The sequence below is a fragment of the Eriocheir sinensis genome, unplaced genomic scaffold (genome assembly GCF_024679095.1).
Source record: "Eriocheir sinensis breed Jianghai 21 unplaced genomic scaffold, ASM2467909v1 Scaffold388, whole genome shotgun sequence".
NCBI lineage: Eukaryota > Metazoa > Arthropoda > Malacostraca > Decapoda > Varunidae > Eriocheir > Eriocheir sinensis.
Window position 1 is genome coordinate 18,330 of NW_026111707.1, and position 15,807 is coordinate 34,136.

Sequence of the window (15,807 nt, forward strand, 5' to 3'; positions counted from 1 at the left end):
CATATGAATCTACTTTCTACTTACTTCTGGTGTGGTGCTCCTTCCCTCTGTTTGTGCAGAAGCCTCAGGAGCAAATGTATTTTCTTCCTAAAAAGAATTATTTCAATAAATTGAACTGAAATTACGGTCATTAGGCACAAGAACAACTCTTCATATGTTTTTGGCTTGTGATTGAAAGTGATGGCTTCATATTTTAATGGAGCCAATAGGAGATGATTTCTTCTATTAATTCAAACACTGGTGGTTACCTGGTGAAGTGGCCGGTGCTCACGAGCAAACATCAACCGGAAAGGTGTGAACCTGGTGGTCCGCTGCTTTTGGGTGCGGATGCTATAGGCGACTTCATCCAGGAAGTTTGGCCAGTCAGTCTTGGTTGCGTTGCAGAGCTTGGAAAGCCTGGTCTCCAGAGTCTGGTTAACTCTCTCTGCCAGTCCATTAGTCTGCGGATGGTAGGCAGACGTGATACTCCTCCGGATCCCGTAGAACTTGCAGAGTTCGTCGTTGATCTGTGGGGAATGAAGAGGTCAAAGTAGCAGCAATAATACAACAGGTGTTATAATAGTATCAGTTGTTTGCAGTGTCAATAATACCTGAGGTTTGTTCAGCATCTTAGAGCTAACGAAGCATTAGATGATGTAAATGTCCTCCTCTGACGACTGTATTGGTAATAATGCAGCTCTCAGGTATACCTGAATATAACATTACATCCTGACGACCATTCCAAGAATTACAACAGAAATAACAGTAACATAAAGACTTACCGAGGAACAAAACTCACGTCCCTGATCAGTCAGGATCCATGCAGGGTTGCCCCACCTAAGGAAGGCAAATGTCATTACACATATGAAAAAAAAAAAAAAAAAAATCTGCATCTTTTGTATCACATTCTTATATTATGCCTAAACATAATCAACTGATGGTAATGACTGTCTGTTATGATTAAATTTCATAATTAGTGCAAACAATATGGCAAGGCAAAGAACTTTTATACAAGAACTAAAGTGAACTTTTAATTGAAATAAAATTGATGAAATAAAACAGTTGTGAGAAGCAATAAACATGCATTGATGAGAAAACATGCTGCAACCTCAAAACAACTGTGGTAATACATGATTAAAGAAATAATGATTACCAGTAGCAAACTCATTAGCTTGGACTCATTCCGTTTCACTAATATTCAAAATAGGGAAAATATCGTGGATGGATTGTATGACAGAATTTTTTTTAAATTATTCTACCAATGATGAATATGTTTTGTTTATTACATCAGATTGTTGAATGTTCGCATCATTTTTTGAAGGCAAAAAATCTGTCACGGTGATGATGAGGTAAACTTCAAAGGAAAACAATGAAAACTGAATTAATCTTGACATCAGGATACCTTTTTCTAAGATGGATTGTTTAGCATCCAAACTGACTATTTGAAATTACATTCATAAGTAGTGATGACATGGCAGTAAATAATTCATCCAAGTGCGGAAACTAATGATAAAAATTTACCTGTGGATAAAGGAGCGTATGCACCTGGACACCCCATAAGCTGTCTTATCTCTAAGTGGGAAGAAGTCGACAAACTTTGTGTAGAAGTCGACAAACGTGCAAATGTACCTGTAGCCTTCATCACTAACAGCCATTGGACCTGGATAGTTTAATAAAGCAGGAAGCAAAAAATATATCATGCAAAGCCATCAAAACCCAACATAACCAATTACATTAGCTTGTGCAGACACTAGGTAAAGCTAGATAAATCACCCATGCTAGATCAAATTATTCAGGCAAAGAGAAAGTGCATTATAACCCAGAAGAGAGAGAGAGAGAGAGAGAGAGAGAGAGAGAGAGAGAGAGAGAGAGAGAGAGAGAGAGAGAGAGAGAGAGAGAGAGAGAGAGAGAATTATTGTGTTTCATGAACAACAATGAGAGCTAACTACCATGCATCAGAAAGCATTGTTCTTCTCATATTTACAATTATCATAAAGTAAACCCAAAAGAGTAAGACGGCTGGCATTTGAGGTAGCTCACATATGTACAAAGTTTTAAGCAAGGCATTTGACAGTTAAAAAAAAGGCAGATGGTTCCTGAGAGATTGATTAAATTGGTGAGACATTGTATGAAAACTAAAAGAGGTTTCATACAATGTGAAGGCTCCACTTGGAATGTTATAGAAGTTTAGCATCAGGCAGAGAAGAACAGCCTATATAGAGAGATATAGATGATAGTTGCAACCAAAACCAGGCATTCCAAAAGCACAACCCAGAAAAGGCCCACAAGACATCAAAATGGTATCTGACCTGTCTCGTGACCTACAACAGTAACTATACTTGGACAAAAGCATGTATATAGGTATGCATGCATATATGTGTGTGCAAGGGAGTTCTACAATTATGCTAGGGATAAGTTTTTGAAGGGATCATGCAAATTTAAGCTTGAGCAGAGATAGTGCGATTTCAGCTTCAAAATCTAACTTTGAATCACTCATTTGTTGTATTCTTGTTTATGAGAAATGTGAGCCTAATAAGAACATAAGAACGTTGGAATCTGCAGGAGGCCGTAGGCCTATACAAGGCAGTTCCTTTGAGCCTAAGCTCCCGTGTATCTAACCCCACCTAGTATCACTGTCCATGAATTTATCTAATCTGTTTTTGTATGTGACAATTGTATTGGCACTCACCACATGACTGCTAAGCCTATTCCACTCATCCACAACCCTGTTGGTAAACCAATTTTTGCCTATGTCCCTGTTGAATCTGAATTTATCCAGTTTAAACCCATTACTTCGTGTCCTACCCGGTTCTCTTACCAACAAAACCTTATGAATGTTAAAAGAACTAACAGTTTTCTCGTGTGCTATTATAAATTCGCAAGAAGACAAATTCGAAGAGTTAGGAATTCTGTGTCTGCGTGTGTGTTGGAATATATGTACATTTGATTTCTTAACTTTTTTGCCTACCTAATACTTGTACCTTTTGCTTACCTAATACTTGTACCATTTTTAAAAGAAACCCCAAGACAAACCACCCGATAACACTTTTCACATATCTGATCCTCACCGACCAAGTCGACTCCTATAAGTTCCAACGGCTCCTTCACCTTTATGGGACGCATCTCTGGGGCCTTTGTCTTCATTGGCGTGTAGTGCTGGCACTTACTACATGTTTCAATCTAGAAAACAAATGTGAAAACAGAAAATTGCTTGAGGATTCAGCAAAACAATTCTGGAGAGTACTGAATTAGCTAACAATCATTTTAACTGTATCAACTTTCTGTAAAGATGCACTACTTGTGATCAGGTATTTCATGCAATACTGAAACAATATATACATACATAATGTTTGATGTCCTGGGTCATGTTTCGCCAATAGTAAACTAAGGAGACATTCTGACAAGTGGTAACCCAGTCGCTATGCCCTGCAGTGGGACTGCTGTGATGATGATATAACACAGCAGCAACCTCCTCAAATGACCTCACCACGAGCTTCCGAGGCTTCCCATCATGGTCCACTCTGTACAGCTTCTGATCTGTTTATAAATGAATAATAATCACAGTATGAGAAATGCAAGTGAAGCTTCCGTACAAGGCCACTCCACGACAATGACAACAGATTTTAAACCACAGCTGCAACTTGCTTTGGCACTCATCTTTGCTTCCATGAACCCTGCACCTGTGCTAGAGAGAGCCTGTCACTCAAAGTTGTATTAAATTTAACTCCTTCAGGTGGCTGGGACACAACCTCTGACAATGAGCTGGTCCTTAGCACTAATAAGCAGTGGGTAGGGACACTGGCATAAAAGCAGCAACCTATCTGTTTCCTACCTTACTATAGAATGGATATCAAAATGTTAGAATCGGTGCAGAGGAGGATGACTAAGATGATTCAGGGGTTAAGAAACTTGCCATACGAGGAAAGACTCAAACATTTAAACTTGCGTTCTCTAGAAAGGCGAAGGGTGCGTGGAGACATGATCGAGGTTTATAAATGGATGAAGGGCTTTAATAAGGGGGATATTCATAAGGTTTTGTTGGTAAGAGAAACGGGCAGGACACGAAGTAATGGGTTTAAACTGGATAAATTCAGATTCAACAGGGATATAGGCAAATATTGGTTTACTAACAGAGTGGTGGATGAGTGGAATAGGCTTAGCAGTCGTGGTGAGTGCCAATACAATTGTCACATTCAAAAATAGATTAGATAAATTCATGGACAGCGATATTAGGTGGGGTTAGATACACGGGAGGTTAGGTTCAAAGGAGCTGCCATGTATAGGCGTACCGGCCTCTTGCAGACTCCTGCGTTCTTATGTACATAAGGATGAAAAGTGGGATCTCTTTATTTCTAATCAGTATACCATAGCATTTCTTATACTACAGCCATGGCCATGAAATCAATCCCTTCTTCCTTTCCTCTACTAATCACATTATCAAAATAAATCATCATAAGCTGATGAGAGAAAATCATGAACACAAAATGCCGCAAAAGTGCACATTCTTCAACACATAACCACTTTAATTAATTTCAAATCTTGGCCTCTGTTTATTGCAGATAGCATCAAACAGACTTTCAAACTGATAATCAATCAAAAACAATCACTTACCCTGTTCATCTCACTGGAATTGGCGTGCCCATCGCAATACTTTCCGCTGCTCAGCACCCTTAAGTCCAGAGGCATGCCTTCTGGTCCTCAAGTAGATGATGAGTCGCTCATACGTGATGTTGTCCTCAGCAAACCTTTGTCTGCAGGCCAACTCATACTCCTCAACAGTACAGTTGGACCTGATGATGAATTTTAATTATCAATATTATGCTTCACTGCAACCAGTCAAGTAAAGTTGCATGTCAACTTGACAGACACTGAGAAAATAATGACATGTGGTAGGGTATGTCTTTTCTGAAACTATACATAGTAATAAAAACACTTTGATATATAATATATACATACATATATACAATAATATAATATAATAAATATAACATATACAATATGTAGAAGCACAAGCAGTAGAAAACCAAACGATGAACAGATGCTGAAACTAGTAAAGCTTGCCAGTGAACTAAATACTAATCATATCCTTGTAACGGCTGATTTAATTTTCCAGGTAGCTATAAATTGGCTGGATATGATACTGTTAGAGGCATTGATATGAGTACTCCATTTAAATTTCTGGAATGTCTTGGAGGCTGTTTCCTTATTAAATATGTGCATATCCCTTAAATATTTAGAGGAAGTCAGAGTTCCATCCTTGATTTGATAATCACTTCAGAGGAAAATGTGAGCAATTTAAAAAGTGGAAAGTCTATTGGGTAAAAGTGACCATGTTGTATTAAATTGCGACTATATTTGCTACAGTGATGAAAAAAGGGACACAACCGATGAGCCCATTGGTTTTCCAAACTATATTTCCGTTTGGATTTCTGCAGCAGAGTCTCACTTAAAGCTGTTAGATAGTGTTCAACCAGATTAAATTTCTTCTTCTGAATCTTGAGATTAATCTTCGGCATCGTCGCCTGGTGGGATAATTATCTTATTTTTTCAAAATTCTGTTTAATATCGACCAACCATTACATCGTCGCTTGCCTGCCCGATGTAATAGATCACAATTTTCCTGGTGTTTCATCCCAGCGACCGTCAAATTGTGGGATACACTTACTAATGTGATTATTAATTCTAGTAATTGTGAAACATTTAAAGAACATGTGAATGGCTTTCTTCTCTCTTAGCTCGCTACCTACTAGATTTTTCTCCATCTTCCTATTCTTTGCTTTCTCATTCATTCTGTATTTTCCGATATCGGTGAAGTGTCGCCCGCTGGCCCTTTTGGCTTATAGCATTTGTGCTTTCCGGCACGTCACTTTCACTGATTCATATAATAATAATAATATTTTTTTAAAAGGGTGATTGTGAAAAAAAATACAAATTTGATAAATGAAACAGACTGGAGACAGGAGCTTGATGGAGGGTTATTGGATGAAATGTAAGAGAAATATAAAAATAAAATGCATAAATTCTATGAAAAATGTATAGCAGTGGCAAAAGCAGGACAAGACAGAAATAAAAAGCCACCATGAATGAATGCGAGAGCCACTAGAGCAAAGAAGTATTTTGCATGGAAAGTAATATTAGTAATATTAGTACACCAAACTTTCCCTGATCCAACCATGCAAGAGCATCATTTGTTACACTACACAGAGCATATTAAGTAGAATATAGCTTCCTATAGGCAGACTGTTTATCAGGTAAGGCATGGATAGTCGATAAATATCCCAAAAATTGAACTAAAATTACATTCTCCACTATCTTAGACAAAAATGAAAGGTTAGAGACAGGTCTATATGAGGATCAAGTTTACTTTTCAAGGTGGGTCTGACACTTCCCAGCTTTTCACTCTGAGGAAAAACACACTGCTGGATACTTGAATTTATAATGCATAAAATAAATTTTAAGAGCTCATAGAAGCCTCCCTCACTAGCTATATCAGACAGGGGCATCGGATCGTTCACACAGTACGTTACCTTAATAGTTTTGATTAAGTCACGTAACTTCTCAATACTAATATCATGAAAAAGATGACAAGCCAACATTGGGGATATCAGGCAAATAATTTGATTTCATCACCAAGCCTCCCTGAAAGTTACCAACAATTTTTTTTAATCTTTTCATCGAAGAAGTTTATAAATCTATTAGCTAGATCAGCATCAGTATAGCCATCTCGAAGCCTTCTAGTGTTGCTCCTATTACCCGTTAGCGTGTTTAAGATTGAATACAGCCGTTTAGTGTCTGAACCAGCTTCAATAATCTTCTCTCTATAATAAGTACACTTTCTTTGTCTAATTAATCTATTCACAGTATTCCAAGCACTAACATAACCACTGCGGGAATCTTCCGTACGCAAACTACGCCATCTCTTTTCCTTAAGTTTTCTAGTATTGATGGCATTCTTAATCTCGGTATTAAACCAGGGTGTGTTTTCCCTCACTTTAATGTCTTTAGTGACTACTGGACACATGTTGTTATATTCAGTCTGTAGTACAGTATTATAAAGGTGAACTAGACAAACTAGACAACCATCCATTGTCACATTGTTGCTGTGCTCATGGGGACAACTTTTCTGGATTTCGTTGTTAATTTGTTAAGTACATTATCAACTAATGCTTTAGGGTCATAGCTACTCTTAAGTCTAAAAGTGATAGTTTTCTTCATTTTCAAGTCTCTACTCACATCCACAGTATATGTAATTAACTTACGATAAGGAGATGTAGTAAAATCTGGCTCAATATCTAACTGATTGACGCTAACACCCATGGGATCACAAAGCAAAAGGTCAAGCATGTGGCCAGAGCGAGAGGTTACATCGTTTACTTTATTTATACAATATAAAGAATCTAACAGCAATAAAATCACTCCTACACTGATTATGTACATCATCCATCCAAATATTAAAATCCCCAGAAATAAACATTTTACCATGTGAATGATCAAAGCCCTCCAGATACTCAGTAAATTCCTCAAAAAACAGCTGACAATTTGTATTTGGTGGTCGATAAATGACAACAAAAGTTTTGTTAGCCTCTGAGAGGTGTTGACCACGAAAGTTACAGCTGTGTGTTCAAAAGTTGTAAAATATGGTGAAGGCAATTTTCTTAATTGAGAAAATTCATTAGTATTAATAAATATTCCTACTCCACCTCCCCTTCTAGTACCTATTGAAGTGTGCATGAATGTGTGAGTAGGTGTCATTTCCACAATTTTAGATTTGTCGGATTCATTTAACCATGTTGCCGCAATACCCAAAACGTCATATGACTTTTCAGCGATTAATTCTCGTAGTTCAACAGTCTTATTCCTTACTGACTGAATATTAACAAACCCACATTGAATATTACCATTTCTCCTAGTATCCATGATCAGTCATATCCCTCAGCCTGTTTAGCTCAATTTCTAAAGTTTTACATTGCCTGCTGTTAACCTTATGATTTGTTTCTGGCCTTGATAGTCGCACACAATACACTTATACGAATTACTGGAACACTCCCTAGTCAAATGATTACCAGCACACTTGGCACACACAACAGCATCACCATTTTTCTTAAAATTACAGTTATGCTCAGTACGTCCATACCTTTGACAAAAATAGCAATTACACACATGATACCTATCCCTAACATTATACCTGGTCCACTGCAAGCACACAACATCACCATGCCTGTGAATGAGCTCTCTTATTTCTGGGGTGCACCTTAGAATGAAATGACTAGTATTACCATGTGCAGGCTTAGTGAAAATCACTTCAATCTTGTCATGGACACCTTCAACTGACTGAAGATAGCTGTTCTTAGCAATTAAATATTCAACATCATCATCTTTACACTCTTCCATGGACACATTACAAATCATTATCTTGGGAGGAAACTTCTTAGTCATCCTAGTTTCGACATTACTCAATACACTACTTATCTTATTAGCTGCCCTTTCCCTCTCTTGCTCGTTTGCAAAGTCCATCACAACATTACCTCCTCCAGTAAACTTCGTGTTGACCACTGGTACATCTTTCAGGACCTTAACCAGCTCATTCTTTCTACTGACAGCATTATTATGTGAATCAAGTGACTTTACAATTAGCACATTCTTTTTCTTTGCTGCAGCAGCATATGTATCACTTTTCTGGCCTTTATCAAAGTGCAAATTAACCATAGTGTTAATAATCTCCTCTTTCGTGTCAACCAGCACATTTTTCTTTTTATCCAACACAGCTTCAACACCTGAACCCTCAACAGTGACTACATTTACAACTGTGCTGACTATTACATCTTTAACTTCATGAATTTTCTGGTGTAAGCTCTCTGAATTGACCGCTAACCTTGACATGCACTCACTAATCTCTGGCATTACTCCACCCTTCTCCAACTTTTCTGTAAGTGCACGGTTTTCAAGCTTTAACTGCTGATTTCCCTCAGTCAGCTTGCTAATCACATTTTTCATGCTCTCAGACTCATTGTAGCAGTCCATCACCTTCTTCCTACATGGTTTACACATCTAATCCACCTTCTTTAGATCCCCATCCTGTACACTATGAAGAAACAGACACTTCTTAGGCGACCATTTCTCACAGACATCACACGCTATCCAATTTGAGGAAAATTCTTGCCCCTTAGTACACTGCTGACATTTAATAGGGCCCGCCATTCTTTACCCATATGCAGAATACAGTATTTCAGACACGACAGACTATGTAGAGTTGAGTATGGTCATACTCTTAATGCACCAACCCTAGGTCTGAATGTACCAAAGGGAGGGTAAAGAGGGTTGTGACAGGTGTGTGGGGCGTACAGAGGGTCATGGCAGGTGTGTGAAGGGCAGGGCCGTAGCAAGAAGCAGTGCGGCCCCCCCCAAAAAAATAAAAACTTGTGGGGCCCTATACAGACAACCGAGTTTCGTTCCGAGCTGCCCCTTACCCGCCCTTTCTGTCCTCAAAAAACTTAACTCAAAGGAACTGGGGTGACTAACCAGGTGAGTGAACCCTCAACACAGCACAGCCCATTCTTAACCAACCCACGCCACACCACGGCGTCACGCGGCCATGCGGTCAGCACCCACCTTGAAAGTTATCTTTAATTTACCAACTGAATCGAAATGGATGCCAATATATAAATACGTACGCCTCAAAGGTGTCCTTCTCCATGTTGTTGAGATCTGAGGTGGTCTGCATCACAAGTCTGATGAGGAAAGTCCACTCACTAGAGTCAGAGCAAGGTCAGTTACACCCAACCTTAACAGAGTCTAGAGAGCAACTGGCGTCGGTCGCGGGCTGCGGGCTGTGGTGCGTCGTGCGCCTGGCAGGCGGCATGAAACGAGTCTCGCGAATCGGTCAAAATATTTCGGCGAGCCTTAATCGGTCACAATATCTCGCCACACCGCTTCCCTGCCCCGCGCTGCACACTTCACCCTGCTCCGCGCTCCGCCGTGCCAGTGTACACTGTCTGTGTCACTGGTCACGCGTCGCACGTTACAAGCGACCGAATCCTTTCCTTGCTGCTCTGTGCTTGAGGATTTTTGTTATTTTGCTTTTGTGTGCTTGTGCCGTTTAGACTCCGGTGTGGTACGACGCCGAACCCCTAGGGCAGTGCCACGAGGGGGCCCCTTAGGATAAAGGGATGGTTATAGGAAGCACCGGAGTTCTAGCTAGGTCCCCCCAAAACCCGCAAGGGGCAACAGCGGCCTCTACCGAGCCCTTTAGAGGGTGGGAGAGCTGTAGCCCCCCGCTGTTGCAGGTTAGTTGGCTTCTCGTAGGTTAAGGCGGGTTTACACGGTCAAACTGTGCGTCAAACCCGGTTGTCGAACTTGCTTGTCAAACGGTTCGAGGAGGTGTCAGACAGTCAAACATTGTACATCAAACCTCACGTCCTCCATTCAGTGTTGTTTGCGAAGCAAAGCTACCACCGCCTCCCTTATGTCTCTTGACCAGGACGATTTGATTGCCAACGGCTTAGCGGTGGCACTAAGAAAGAAAAAAAGAAGATCAAAGTGGACGAAGGACTGGCTGCTAAAAAGAGATCAACTTTCACACACCAACTTGCTTGTTGATTTGAAATTAGATCCAGATGACTGGCGTAATTATTTGCGGATGGACGAAGAAACATACATTGATCTTCTGAGGCGTGTCACCCCTTTCATTACGTATGAAGATACATGTATGAGAAAGACCATAACTCCACATGAAAGACTGAGTGTCACTTTACGTTATTTAGCAACAGGCAGGTCACTTAGTGATCTGATATTTTCAGCTATCATTTCCACCAGCACTTTATCATCAATCATACCAGAAACGTGTGATGCTCTCTAAAGGGTTCTTCAAAAGGACTATCTAAAGGTAAGAAATACTTTTAACAATTGTTCATTTCAAAGTGTTTATTGAAAACATATTATGGCAGAGCTGATATGTAGCAAAATAAATCTATATTAAGGTTGGTATAAAAAAATAAAAAAATAAAAATAAAGTTGGGGGCATGTACTATGCGGTACTAAGGTTGAAAATGTGCAAAATAGTGCGACATCTCAGAGTCATAGCTGTTGCTGCTGTTGTTGCTACTACAACTATAAACAGAGGTAGTCGAAGGGATTGGTACTGGTACTGTTTCTTAGAGTGTTGTTGAAATAACTCTAGATGAAGAATTCAAGTTTCCCATCTCTGCCTCAAACAATACATCTTGAATTAGCTTTCGAGTTGTTATTACAGTACGTTGGTCCATTGAATGTATTCTACGTGCAACGTACCTCCCGAAGGAATCAATACTAGAATCATCTTTATGTATGCGCTGCGGCATATCCTCGGAGCGCCCAGGTGGACGTGTTGGTGGTAGCGAGTGTTCTAAGTGCTAATCGGTTCACGGATAGAGAAACTCATATCCGTCAGGGTTACCTTATTGGACAAAAATACATCAAGTCATTGAGACAAACACAACACAAGGAAAAGGTGTCTGTGTGGGTATGCGTTTGTATGAATGTTGTTTGTGTAGGTTAACATTTAAGTGTTGGTGTATGTATATAACAATGTGTAACGGTGGACAACAAAAGGACATAGACGGACAGTCAAAGGTAAACGAGTACAAGAAAGATAAACATTGAAGACACGACGCGGACAGACAAGTACTAACGATGAACATGAAAACACAATTTTAAAGTCTTCTATGCAGTGCACCATTTTCTTATGTGTCACTGAGGGGAAGGAACACGCGATTCGAGCGGTGACTGCTACAGATATTCCCCCCCAGTGACTTCATAGAAGGAACGTTATCTTCCTGGTGCGGACTGGTGCGGACGGTGTTGTTTCGGCGACGGAGAGATGGGGCGCCTGGTCTAGGGCCAGCAGGTACGCCGTCTTGACCCTGTCTATGGAGACCGCGTCCTGAGAACCATGTTTGTCGATCGTGACAGTCTTTCTGGTCCGTCTCAGGACGCGGTAGGGTCCTTGGTAGGGCTGCTGCAGGGGCCGCCGAACGGCATCCACGCGCACGAAGACGTGGGTGCAGGTGTCGAGGTCCTGGTTGACGAAGGTCTTCTTCGGGGAAGAGCGAGGCTGCACCGGCTGGAGGCTCCTCATGGCACCTTTGAGGCGGGCGGCGAAGTTCTGGACGCCGCAGGGGGCGGTGTCAGGTGTGGGCGCCAGAAGTTCGCCTGGGAGCCGGAGGTTGGTGCCGTACACTAGCTCAGCCGAGGAGTGGTGCAGGTCTTCCTTCAGGGAGGACCTGATGCCGAGGAGGACCAAGGGAAGAGCCAGGGACCAGTTGTCGCGTTGGGTGGAGGCCATGAGGGAGGATTTCAGCTGCCGATGGAAGCGCTCGACCATGCCGTTAGCCTGCGGGTGATAGCTTGACGTTCTGTAGCGGCGGATGCCGAGGAGGGTCATTACTTTGTTCCACACGTTAGCCTCGAACTGGCCGCCGCGGTCTGAGGTGAGGCTGAGAGGGACGCCGAACCTGGAGACCCAAGTAGCGATGAACACAAAGGAACACAAAGGAACACAAAGGAAGAACAAACAACAGCAGACCTGCTGGTCCTTTCGAGGTTGTTTGTGACAAGCTACACTAACTATCTAATCAAAGGTGGAAGATGAAGGACAGCAAAGGCGAAGGCTCCTCCCCACCCCCCCATCCCTCCAGCCAAAGCTGGCAGGAAAGGAAAAAGAACCATGCAGCATGGAAAAACTGCATGGAATTTATGTAGGAAAGAGGAAAGAACTACCATTTCTGCTACCACTAACCGGGCAATAAAAGCGGACAAGGACACCAGTATTCGAAAGAACTTAACGTTATTACGACAATGAGTAATATCTTAGTTGCTGGTTGGATTCAAAACACTTGTCTAATCTATTCTTGAAGGCCGTAACTGTTGTACTATCAACGACATCACAAGGTAGAGAGTTCCAAACATTAACAACTCGATTGAAGAAGAAGTGTTTAGCTTCGTGCGACGAGAATCTTTTACCACTTATCTTCAAATTGTGATTTCTTCTTGTTCTATTTGATCGATCAATTGTAAAGTAATCTTCCGCATGAAGGCGTGGGCGACGGCGTCCGTAGTGATGTCAGCGATGGGGGCGGCCTCGGGCCAGCGTGTGAAACGATCCACGCACGTGAGGATGTAGCGGTGTCCTGCGGAGGGTGGCAGGGGACCAACAAGGTCGATGTGGACATGGTCGAACCTCTCCGTGACGGGCGTGAAGGTGCCGGGTGGAGAGTTTGTGTGTCGCGTCACCTTGGAGGCTTTGCAGTCAGTGCAGGTTTTGGTCCATAGTCTGACGTCTTTGTTAATTCCCTCCCAAATGAAGCGGGACTTTATCAGGCGTTGCGAGGCTCGAATGCCAGGATGACAGAGGTCGTGAAGCTGACGGAAGACCTGGTAGCGGTGTCGCTGTAGCAGGTAGGGACGGATGGTGGCCGTGGAGACGTCAGCGTAGAGAGTGACCTTGGTGCCTGGGAGTGTGATTTTCTTCACTTTAAGCGCCGGGTTGTCCAGAAGCTTCTCCAGCTCTGCGTCGCCGGACTGATCGGCGGCTATGGCGGCGTAATCAAGTGAAGAGGACGTCACAGCGGTAATGTTGCGTGAGAGGGCGTCAGCTGGAGCGTTGTCCGCACCTTTGATGTACCGGATGTCAGTGGTGAACTGCGAGATGTAGTCCATGTGGCGCAGTTGACGTGGGGTATAAGAGTCTTTGTTCCTCAGGAAGGTTGTAGTGAAGGGCTTGTGGTCGGTGAACACGTGGAAACGCCGGCCTTCAATGAAGTAGCGGAAACGTTTGACAGCCTTTAAGATGGCGAGAAGTTCCCGGTCGTAAGCGCTGTACTTGGCTTCAGACTTAGAGAGCTTACGGGAGAAGAAGGCGATCGGCTTCCAGGCGTTGTCGATGAACTGTTGTAGGACAGCACCAGTCCCAGTGTCGGAGGCGTCTGTTGCTATGGAGATATCCGCGTCATGGGCAGGGAAGGACAACATGACTGTGTCGCTGAGAGCCTTCTTAGCAGCGAGAAAGGCGGCGTCAGCGTCCTGAGTCCAGGCGAGAGTGACAGACTGGCCACGCTTGCAGGGCTTCACCATGGCGTAGAGGGGTTGAAGCATGAAAGAGCAGTGTGGGACGAAGCGGTTGTAGAAGTTAACCATACCCAGGAATTCCTTGAGTTGGCGCTGGGTGGACGGCTTCGGGAACTGCTGGATGGCTTCAGTCCTCGAGTTGAGTGGAGCGATGCCCTCTGGAGTAACAGTGTGGCCAAGGAAGGTGAGGGAAGTAACACCGAGCTCAGACTTGTCCACGTTGATCTGTACTCCGTAGTCTTGCAAGCGGGTGAGGACTTGGTGAAGGTGCTGTTTGTGAGAGGCTTCATCCGGGCTAGCGATGAGTAGATCGTCTATGTAGGCGAAGCAGAAGGGTAAGCCGCGGAGAACTTCGTCGATGAAGCGTTGAAAGGTCTGGGCCGCATTCATGAGTCCAAACGGCATCCTGACGTATTCAAAGAGACCGAAGGGCGTGATGACGGCAGTCTTCGGTATGTCGTCAGGATGGACTGGAATCTGGTGAAAGGCCTTGACAAGGTCCACACTTGAAAAGATGGTGGAACCAGCAAGTTGAGACGAGAATTCCTGGATGTTTGGCACCGGGTATCTGTCCATCTTAGTGCGCGAGTTAAGGGTTCGGTAGTCTCCACAGGGACGTATGTCGCCGTTCTTCTTGGGGACGACGTGGAGGGCTGATGACCAGTTGCTGCTACTGGGTCGTACAATACCTTGACGCAACAGAGACTCGAACTCGGCCTTGGCTTGACGGTAGCGTTCAGGAGCTAAGCGACGGGGCTTGGCGTGTACTGGAGGTCCTGTAGTCTCTATCTGATGCGTAACGTGATGCTTGACGGGCAGGCTGGCTGAATAGGGCTGTGTCAGCGTGGGAAAGGACTTGAGCAGGGCGGCGAACTGGTGGTCCTTGTGAACGACGGCAAGTTGCGAGCTGTCACCTGGTGCTGGTTGAGCATTGGAGAAGATGGAAGTGAGCGGGTCAACCAACCTCCGTCCTTTGACGTCGACTAAGAGGTTGAAGTGCCTTAGGAAGTCAGCTCCAAGGATAGCCTGCGAGACGTTCCCGACGTAGAAGGTCCATTCGAAGCAACGTCGTAGGTAAAGGTCCACTTGCATGGTGTGTCGCGAGTAGACAGGTATTTTGGTACCGTTGGCGGCGTACAGGTGCAAGAGTGGAGGTAGAGTTCGCTGACTGGCGGTTGCTGGGATAATACTGACATCAGCGACGGTGTCAATCAGGAACTTTGTGTTGGAACGGCAATCATGAAGGTGGAGCAGCGCCGAGGGTTGATGACGAGCGCTATGCTGCACTAGTGCTCGTCCTTGGAGTTTGACGCCTTGTAAGTGCACGGGGTGGTACACCTCTTAGCTTTCTCGCCGAAGTTGTTGTGGTACCAGCAGAGTCCTGTGCTTTTCGAACGGGAGCGGCGCCGACGTCGGTGAGGAGTGGGGGGGCGAAAGCGGGGGCGATCGAGCCGCTCCTCAAGAGAGGTGACTTTCGTCGCGAGCAGGGAGACTTGCTTGACGAGTTCGTCAAATTGAGTGGTCCTTTCGGAGGCGACGGAAGACACTGAGGAAGTTAGCGGTCCAGGTAGATTTGCCATGAATTCGTCTGCTAACTTGGCAATGGCGTCGGGCTTCAGGTCGTCCTTAACGCTGAAGAGGCTGCGCTGGACAGCAGGGGGCAGACGTTGGTAAAACAGCTGTTTGAACAAGTCTGGGTCGAAAGACTGGTACTTTTCGCCGAGCAGC

The 15,807-nt window shown here is 43.6% G+C and overlaps 1 long non-coding RNA gene across 1 annotated transcript; it reads right to left on the reverse strand.

Annotated features, from left to right (window-relative positions):
* Positions 1-3,041: 3,041 nt before the first annotated feature.
* Positions 3,042-9,880, reverse strand: LOC126992038 (uncharacterized). The gene is made up of 4 exons (XR_007746100.1): positions 9,651-9,880; positions 4,591-4,769; positions 3,323-3,516; positions 3,042-3,159 (listed from the first exon to the last, which is right to left on the reverse strand). It is a non-coding gene; the product is annotated as an uncharacterized LOC126992038 (long non-coding RNA).
* Between the last annotated feature and the right edge of the window lie 5,927 nt (positions 9,881-15,807).